This window comes from Meles meles, unplaced genomic scaffold (assembly GCF_922984935.1).
Source record: "Meles meles unplaced genomic scaffold, mMelMel3.1 paternal haplotype, whole genome shotgun sequence".
Classification (NCBI taxonomy): Eukaryota; Metazoa; Chordata; class Mammalia; order Carnivora; family Mustelidae; genus Meles; species Meles meles.
The window spans coordinates 449,202-459,719 of NW_025721608.1; positions in this window are offsets into that span (position 1 = coordinate 449,202).

Below are 10,518 nucleotides of genomic sequence, written 5' to 3' on the forward strand. Positions count from 1 at the left end.
ACACACATAAAACACTAGGTATTATCCTTTATCTACAAAGATGTATCATGATTGCTGTTAAGTTTTTATGGAGTTATCTAAAAAGTCATGGGCAGAGATGAAAGAAAAGTATACACACTGGTTTGAAAAATATTCAAAGAAGTCTATTCAGAAAAATAACTTCATCCATAGGATGGTGGAAGGACCAATGTCAGCTCTCCAAACCAATATGTTTGTTAATATGCAAGATAACAAAAAGTATATGTCTTATGGCATTTTGATTTTTATTTATAATTTAAGGATGAGATATTTCTCCAAATGCTCAAGATGATTTTAATTAGAATTAATAAAAAATATTTTAATAAAGTATTAGAATTAACAGTTGATACATTCAAGCATTTAAATAACAAAAATCCAAAGGAAAATCTTACCAGTCAATTTGAAGATAAATCTGTTTTCTATTTTACACTTTCACATAGATATATAATTAAATGTTAAAAAGTAAATAAAATATTTACATACTTGTGTGTTAAAAAAACATAAACCTCTCTTTTAATTTCAAACAAAACATGATAGGATTCTTGAAAGAATTTGTGTTGTACCTTTTTTTTCCATTTTATTTATTTTTTCAGCGTAACAGTATTCATTCTTTTTGCACAACACCCAGTGCTCCATGCAAAACGTGCCCTCCCCATTACCCACAACCTGTTCCCCAACCTCCCACCCCTGACCCTTCAAAACCCTCAGGTTGTTTTTCAGAGTCCATAGTCTCTTATGATTTGCCTCCCCTTCTAATTTTTTTTCAATAAACATATAATGTATTTTTATCCCCAGGGGTACAGTTCTGTGAATCGCCAGGTTTACACACTTCACAGCACTCATGATAGCACTTACCCTCCCCAATGTCCATAGCCCCCTCCCCCTCTCCCAATCCCACCTCCCCTCAGCAACCCCCAGTTTGTTTTGTGAGATTAAGAGTCATTAATGGTTTGTCTCCCTCCCAATCCCATCTTGTTTCATTTATTCTTCTCCTATCCCCCTACCCCCCCCCATGTTGCTTCTCCATGTCCTCACATCAGGGAGATCATATGATAGTTGTCTTTCTCCAATTGACTTATTTCACTAAGCATGATACACTCTAGTTCCATCCACGTCATCGCAAATGGCATGATTTCATTTCTTTTGATGGCTGCATAGTATTCCATTGTGTATATATACCACATCTTCTTTATCCATTCATCTTTTGATGGACGCCTAGGCTCTTTCCATAGTTTAGCTATTGTAGACATTGCTGCTATAAACATTCGGGTACATGTGCCCCTTCGGATCACTATGTTTGTATCTTTAGGGTAAATACCCAGTAGTACAAATGCTGGGTCATAGGGTAGTTCTATTTTCAACATTTTGAGGAACCTCCATGCTGTTTTCCAGAGTGGTTGCACCAGCTTGCATTCCCACCAACAATGGAGGAGGGTTCCCTTTTCTCCACATCCTCTCCAGCATCTGTCATTTCCTGACTTGTTAATTTTAGCCATTCTGACTGGTGTGAGGTGATATCTCACTGTGGTTTTGATTTGTATTTCCCTGATGCCGAGTGACGTGGAGCACTTTTTCATGTGTCTGTTGGCCATCTGGATGTCTTCTTTGCAGAAATGTCTGTTCATGTCCTCTTCCCATTTCTTGATTGGATTGTTTGTTCTTTGGGTGTTGAGTTTGCTAAGTTCCTTATAGATTTTGGATACTAGCCCTTTATCTGATATGTCGTTTGCAAATATCTTCTCCCATTCTGTCAGTTGTCGTTTGGTTTTGTTAACTGTTTCCTTTGCTGTGCAAAAGCTTTTGATCTTGATGAAATCCCAATAGTTCATTTTTGGCCTTGCTTCCCTTGCCTTTGCCGTTGTTCCTAGGAAGATGTTGCTACGGGTGAGGGCGAAGAGGTTGCTGCCTGCATTCTCCTCAAGGATTTGGATGGATTCCTTTCTCACATTGAGGTCCTTCATCCATTTGGAGTCTATTTTCGTGTGTGGTGTAAGGAAGTGGTCCAATTTCATTTTTCTGCATGTGGCTGTCCAATTTTCCCAGCACCATTTCTTGAAGAGGCTGTCTTTTTTCCATTGGACATTCTTGTCTGCTTTGTCGAAGATTAGTTGACCATAGAATTGAGGGTCGATTTCTGGGCTCTCTATTCTGTTCCACTGATCTATGTGTCTGTTTTTTTGCAGTACCATGCTGTCTTGATGATGACAGCTTTGTAATAGAGCTTAAAGTCCGGAATTGTGATGCCACCAACTTTGGCTTTCTTTTTCAATATTCCTTTGGCTATTCGAGGTCTTTTCTGGTTCCATATAAATTTTAGGATTATTTGTTCCATTTCTTTGAAAAAAATGGATAGTATTTTGATAGGGATTGCATTAAATGTGTAGATTGCTTTAGGTAGCATAGACATTTTCACAATATTTATTTTTCCAATCCAGGAGCATGGAACATTTTTCCATTTTTTTGTGTCTTCCTCAATTTCTTTCATGAGTACTTTATAATTTTCTGTGTATAGATTCTTAGTCTCTTTGGTTAGGTTTATTCCAAGGTATCTTATAGTTTTGGGTACAATTGTAAATGGGATTGACTCCTTAATTTCTTTTTCTTCAGTCTTGTTGTTGGTGTACAGAAATGCAACTGATTTCTGTGCATTGATTTTATATCCTGACACTTTACTGAATTCCTGTACAAGTTCTAGCAGTTTTGGAGTGGAGTCTTTTGGGTTTTCCACATATAGTATCATATCATCTGCGAAGAGTGATAGTTTGACTGCTTCTTTACCAATTTGGATGCCTTTAATTTCTTTTTGTTGTCTGATTGCTGAGGCTAGGACTTCTAGTACTATGTTAAATAGCAGTGGTGATAATGGACATCCCTGCCATGTTCCTGACCTTAACAGAAAAGCTTTCAGTTTTTCTCCATTGAGAATGATATTTGCGGTAGGTTTTTCATAAATGGCTTTGATTATATTGAGGTATGTGCCCTCTATCCCTACACTTTGAAGAGTTTTGATCAGGAAGGGATGCTGTACTTTGTCAAATGCTTTTTCAGCATCTATTGAGAGTATCATATGGTTCTTGTTCTTTCTTTTATTAATGTGTTCTATCACATTGATTGATTTGCGGATGTTGAACCAACCCTGCAGCCCTGGAATAAATCCCACTTGATCGTGGTGAATGATCCTTTTAATGTACTATTGAATCCTATTGGCTAGTATTTTGGCGAGAATTTTTGCGTCTGTGTTCATCAAGGATATTGGTCTGTAGTTCTCTTTTTTGGTGGGATCCTTGTCTGGTTTTGGGATCAAGGTGATGCTGGCCTCATAGAATGAGTTTGGAAATTTTCCTTCCATTTCTATTTTTTAGAACAGTTTCAGGAGAATAGGAATGAGTTCTTCTTTAAATGTTTGGTAGAATTCCCCTGGGAAGCCGTCTGGCCCTGAGCTTTTGTTTGTTTGGAGATTTTTGATGACTGTTTCAATCTCCTTACTGGTTATGGGCCTGTTCAGGTTTTCTATTTCTTCCTGGTTCAGTTGTGGTAGTTTATATGTCTCTAGGAATGCATCCATTTCTTCCAGATTGTCCAATTTGTTGGCGTAGAGTTGCTCATAGTATGTTCTTATAATTGTCTGTATTTCTTTGCTGTCAGTTGTGATCTCTCCTCTTTCATTCATGATTTTATTGATTTGGGTCCTTTCTCTTTTCTTTTTGATGAGTCTGGCCAGGGGTTTATCAATCTTATTGATTCTTTCAAAGAACCAGCTCCTAGTTTCATTTGTTTGTTCTATTGTTTTTTTTTTTTTTGGTTTTGATTTCATTGATTTCTGCTCTGATCTTTATGATTTCTCTTCTCCTGCTGGGTTTAGGGTTTCTTTGTTGTTCTTTCTCCAGCTCCTTTACGTGTAGGGTTAGGTTGTGTACTTGAGACCTTTCTTGTTTCTTGAGAAAGGCTTGTACCGCTATATATTTTCCTCTCAGGACTGCCTTTGCTGTGTCCCACAGATTTTGAACTGTTGTGTTTTGATTATCATTTGTTTCCATGAGTTTTTTTCAATTCTTCTTTAATTTCCTGGTTAACCCATTCATTCTTTAGAAGGATGCTGTTTAGTCTCCATGTATTTGGGTTCTTTCCAGCTTTCCTCTTGTGATTGAGTTCTAGCTTCAGAGCATTGTGGTCTGAAAATATGCAGGGAATAATCCTAATCTTTTGATACCGGTTGAGACCTGATTTGTGATTCAGGATGTGATCTATTCTGGAGAAGGTTCCATGTGCACTAGAGAAGAATGTGTATTCTGTTGCTTTGGGTTGAAATGTTCTGAATATATCTGTGATGTCCATCTGGTCCAGTGTGTCATTTAAGGCCTTTATTTCCTTGTTGATCTTTTGCTTGGATGATCTGTCCATTTCAGTGAGGGGTGTGTTAAAGTCCCCTACTATTATTGTATTATTATTGATGTGGTTCTTTGATTTTGTTATTAATTGATTGATATAGTTGGCTGCTCCCACGTTAGGGGCATAGATATTTAAAATTGTTAGATCTTCTTGTTGGACAGACCCTTTGAGTAGGATATAGTGTCCTTCCTCATCTCTTATTATAGTCCTTGGCTTAAAATCTAATTGATCTGATATAAGGATTGCCACCCCAGCTTTCTTCTGATGCCCATTAGCATGGTAAATTGTTTTCCACCCCCTCACTTTAAATCTGGAGGTGTCTTCGCGTCTAAAATGAGTTTCTTGTAGGCAACATACTGATGGGTTTTGTTTTTTTATCCATTCTGATACCCTGTGTCTTTTGATTGGGGCATTTAACCCATTAACATTAAAAAAGTAAAGGGTAAAAGTTTTAAAAAATTTAACAGAAGAAGAAAAAAAAAAGAAAAAAAATTGAAAAAAGAAAAAAAAAAATTGAAGTAGCCGCAAGACTAAAGAATCATGGGGAGAAAGCCATGAGTTCCATGCTTTGCTATCTCCTCCTCTGGAATTGCTCTGCTATCTTAGGAATTGAACCTGCTTTCTCCTTGATAGATGAACTTCGTCCTGGCTGGATATTTTGTTGATCTTCTGGGGGAGGGGCCTGTTGTAGTGACTCTCAAGTGTCTTTGCCCGAGGCGGGATTGCACCGCCCTTACCGGCGGCCGGACTAAGTAATCGGCTCGGGTTCGCTTTTGGGAGCTTCTGTTCCCTGAACGCTTTCTGTAGAGTTCCGGAGGATGGGAATGAAAATGGCGGCCTCCTAGTCTCCGGCCCGGAGGAGCCGAGAGCCTGGGGCCCCACTCCTCAGTGCGCCCCCAGAGGAACAGCACCCAATCACTCCCGAATCCCCAGCCTCTAGCCGCGCTCCGAGCTCACCCAGCCTGCGACCAGTTCAAGGTAACCCCGAGCTGAGAGTTCAGTCCTTGGCTCTGTCTCTGCAGCCGGCTTCTCCGTTCTGATACCTGCGAGCTCTCCAACACTCTGACACCCCCGATCCTTCTGTGACCCTGCGGGGCCTGGGGCCACGCTGACCCCGCGTGGGCTTCACCCTGGTTTAGCCTCTGGAGCAATGTCCCTCAGTGGAACAGACTTTTAAAAGTCCTGATTTTGTGCTCCGTTGCTCCGCCACTTGCCGGGAGCTGGCCCCTCCCCCCGTGGTCTATCTTCCCGTCGTTTTAGATTCACTTCTCCGCCAGGCCTACCTTTCAGAAAGTGGTTGATTTTCTGTTTCTAAAGTTGCTGTTCTTCTTCTCTTCGCTCTCCCGTTGGATTTGTAGGTGTTTGCAATGTTTAGATAAGCTATCGAGCTGATCTCCTGCTACCTGATGTAGTCTCAGGCTGCTACTTCTCCGCCATCATGACTCCTCTCCCGGTGTTGTACCTTTTAATCTCTTATGAACTTGTAGTAAATGTGGTGGAAGTGATATTTTAATCAATGGGTAATATCTACAAGCATCAATGTACTTCTTTACTGAATTTATAGTAAATCAAACTAAGATCTACATTAAATGAAACTATATTGATGTGAATGTGATCACTTTATTTTTTTATTTGTTTATTTCTTGATTTACAGCATAACAGTGTTCATTGTTTTGGCATCACACCCAGTGCTCCATGCAGTACGTGCCCTCCCTATCACCCACCACCTGGTTCCTCAACCTCCCACACCCCCGCCCCTTCAAAAGCCTCTGGTTGTTTTTCAGAGTCCATAGTCTCTCATGGTTCATCTCCCCTTCCAGTTTCCCTCAACTCCCTCTCCTCTCCATCTCCCCATGTCCTCCATGTTATATGGTATGCTCAAAAATTAAGTGAGACCATATGATACTTGACTCTCTCGGCTTGACTTATTTCACTCAGCATAATTTCTTCCAGTCCCATCCATGTTGCTACAGAAGTTGGGTATTCATTCTTTCTGATGGAGGAATAATACTCCATTGTGTATATGGACCACATCTTCCTTATCCATTCATCCGTTGAAGGGCATCTTGGTTCTTTCCACAGTTTGGCGACCGTAGCCATTTCTGCAATAAACATTGGGGTACAGATGGATCTTCTTTTCACTACATCTGTATCTTTGGGGTAAATACCCAGCAGTGCAATTGCAGGGTCATAGGGAAGCTCTATGCTTAATTTCTTGAGGAATCTCCACGTTGTTCTCCAAAGTGGCTGCACTAACATACATTCCCACCAACAGTGTAAGAGGGTTCCCCTTTCTCCACATCCTCTCCAACATATTTAGTTTCCTGCCTTGCTAATTTTGGCCATTATAACTGGTGTCAGGTGGTATCTCGATGTGGTTTTAATTTTAATCTCCCTGATGGCTAGTGATGATGAACATTTTTCATGTCTCTGATAGCCATTTGTATGTCTTTGTTGGAGAAGTGTCTGTTCATAACTTCTGCCCATTTTTTGATATGATTATCTGTTCTGTGTGTGTTGAGTTTGAGAAGTTCTTTATAGATCCTGGATATCAACCTTTTGTCTGTACTGTCATCTGCAAATATCGTCTCCCATCCCGTGGGTTGCCTTTTTGTTTTATTGACTGTTTCCTTTGCTGTGCAGAAGCTTTTGATCTTGATGAAGTCCCAAAAATTCATTTTCGCTTTTGTTCCCTTGGCCTTTGGAGACATATCTTGAAAGAAGTTGCTGTGGCTGATATCGAAGAGGTTACTGCCTATGTTCTCCTCTAGGATTCTGATGGATTCCTGTCTCACCTTGAGGTCTTTTATCCATTTTGAGTTTATCATTGTGTACAGTTTAAGAGAATGGTCGAGTTTCATTCTTCTACATATCGTTGTCCAGGTTTCCCAGCACCATTTATTGAAGAGACTGTCTTTTCCATTGAATATTTTTTCCTGTTTTGTCGAAGATTAATTCACCATAGAGTTGAGGGTCCATATCTGGGCTCTCCACTCTGTTCCACTGGTCTATGTGTCTGTTTTTATGCCAGTACCATGCTGTCTTGGTGATCACAGCTTTGTAGTAAAGCTTGAAATTGGGTAACGTGATGCCGCCAGTTTTGTTTTTGTTTTTCAACATTTCCTTAGCAATTCAGGGTCTCTTCTGATTCCATACAAATTTTAGGATTATTTGCTCCAGCTCTTTGAAAAATACTGGTGGAATTTTGATCGGAATGGCATTAAAAGTATAGATTGCTCTAGGCAGTATAGACATTCTAACAATGTTTATTCTTCCAATCCAAGGGCATGGAACAGTCTTCCATCTTTTTGTGTCTTCTTCAATTTCTTTCATGAGTGTTCTGTAGTTCCTCGAGTACAGGTCCTTTGCCTCTTTGGTTAGGTTTATTCCCAGGTATCTTATGGTTCTTGGTGCTGTCGTAAATGGAATCGATTCTCTAATTTCCCTTTCTATATTTTCATTGTTAGTGTATAAGAAAGCCACTGATTACTGTACATTGACTTTGTATCCTGCCACGTTACTGAATAGCTGTATGAGTTCTAGTAGTTTGGGGGTGGAGTCTTTCGGGTTTTCCATATAAAGAATCATGTCATCTGCGAAGAGAGAGAGTTTGACTTCTTCCTTGCCAATTTGGATACTTTTTATTTCTCTTTGTTGTCTGATTGCCGCTGCTAGAACTTCCAAGACTATGTTGAACAAGAGTGGTGAGAGTGGGCATCCTTGTCGTGTTCCTGATCTCAACAGGAAGGCTGCAAGCTTTTTCCCTTTGAGGATGATATTTGCTGTGGGTCTTTCATAGATAGATTTTAGGAAGTTCAGGAATGTCCCCTCTATCCCTATACAATTGAAGCGTTTTCATCAGTAACGGATGCTGAATTTTGTCAAGAGCTTTTTCTGCATCAATTGAGAGGACCAGGTGGTCCTTCTCTCTTCTCTAATTGATTTGTTCTATCACATTGATTGATTTGCGAATGTTGAACCAACCTTGCAACCCAGGGATGAATCCCACCTGGTCATGGTGGATAATTTTTTTAATGTGCTGCTGGATCCTGTTTGCTAGGATCTTGTTGAGAATCTTTGCATCCATATGCATCAGTGATGTTGGTCTGAAATTCTCCTTTTTGGTAGGGTCTTTGCCTGGTTTGGGGATCAGGGTGATGCTGGCTTCATAAAAAGAGTCTGGAAGTTTTCCTTCTGCTCCAATTTTTTGGAACAGCTTCAGGAGAATTGGTGTTATTTCTTCTTTGAAAGTTTGGTAGAATTCCCCAGGGAATCCGTCAGGTCCTGGGCTCTTGTTTTTTGGGAGGTTTTTGATCACCGCTTCAATCTCATTACTAGATATCGGTCTATTCAGGTTGTCAATTTCTTCCTGGTTCAATTTTGGGAGTGTGTAGCTTTCCAGGAATGCATCCATTTCATCTAGGTTGCTTAGCTTATTGGCATATAACTGTTGGTAATAATTTCTGATGATTGTTTCTATTTCCTTGGTGTTAGTTGTGATCTCTCCCTTTTCATTCATGATTTTATTAATTTGGGCTTTCTCTCTTTTCTTTTGGATTAGTGTGGCCAATGGTTTATCGATCTTATTGATTCTCTCAAAAAACCAGCTTCGAGTTTCATTGATACGTTCTACTGTATCTCTCGTTTCTACCTCATTGATCTCTGCTCTAATCTTGATTATTTCCCTTCTCGCATGTGGAGTTGGTTTGATTTGTGGTTGATTCTCCAGTTCTTTAATGTGTAGAGACAGCTGGTGTATTCTGGATTTTTCAGTGCTTTTGAGGGGGGCTTGGATGGCTATGTATTTCCCCCTTAGAACCGCCTTTGCTGTATCCCATAGGTTTTGGACCGAGGTGTCTTCATTCTCATTGGTTTCCATGAATTGCTTAAGTTCGTCTTTGATCTCCTGGTTGATCCAAGCATTCTTAAGCAAGGTGGTCTTTAGCTTCCAGGTGTTTGAGTTCCTTCTGAACTTTTCCTTGTGATTGAGCTCCAGTTTCAAAGCCCTGTGATCGGAGAATATGCCGGGAATAATGTCAGTCTTTTGGTATCGGTTGAGTCCTGCTTTGTGACCCAGTGTGTGGTCTATTCTGGAGAAGGTTCCATGTGCACTTGAGAAGAATGAATCTTCTGTTGTTTTAGGGTGGAATGTTCTGTATACGTCGATGAGGTCCATCTGGTCCAATGTTTCATTCAATGCTCTTATTTCTTTATTAATTTTCTGCTTCGATGATCTGTCTATTTCTGAGAGAGGCGTATTAAGACCTCCTACGATTATTGTATTCGTATCGATATGACTCCTTATCTTGATTAATAGTTTTCTTATGTAATTGGGTGCTCCCATATTGGGGGCATAGATATTCACAATTGTTAGATCGTCTTGGCGGATAGTCCCTTTAAGAATGATGTAGTGTCCTCCTGTATCTCTGACTACAGTCTTTAGTTTAAAATCAAATTTATCGGATATGAGAATCGCTACTCCGGCCTTCTTTTGAGGCCCATTGGCATGAAAGATGCTTCTCCATCCCTTCACTTTCAGTCTGGGTGTATCCTTAGGTTCAAAATGGGTCTCTTGTAGACAACATATGGATGGGATCTTCTGCCCATTTTTTGATATGATTATCTGTTCTGTGTGTGTTGAGTTTGAGAAGTTCTTTATACATCCTGGATATCAACCTTTTGCCTGTACTGTCATTTGCAAATATCGTCTCCCATCCCGTGGGCTGCCTTTTTGTTTCATTGACTGTTTCCTTTGCTGTGCAGAAGCTTTTGATCTTGATGAAGTCCCAAAAATTCATTTTTGCTTTTGTTCCCTTGGCCTTTGGAGACATATCTTGAAAGAAGTTGCTGTGGCTGATATCGAAGAGGTTACTGCCTATGTTCTCCTCTAGGATTCTGATGGATTCCTGTCTCACCTTGAGGTCTTTTATCCATTTTGAGTTTATCTTTGTGTACAGTTTAAGAGAGTGGTCGAGTTTCATTCTTCTACATATCGCTGTCCAGTTTTCCCAGCACCAATTATTGAAGAGACTGTCTTTTCCATTGAATATTTTTTTCCTGTTTTGTCGAAGATTAATTCACCATAGAGTTGAGGGTCCATATCTGGGCTCT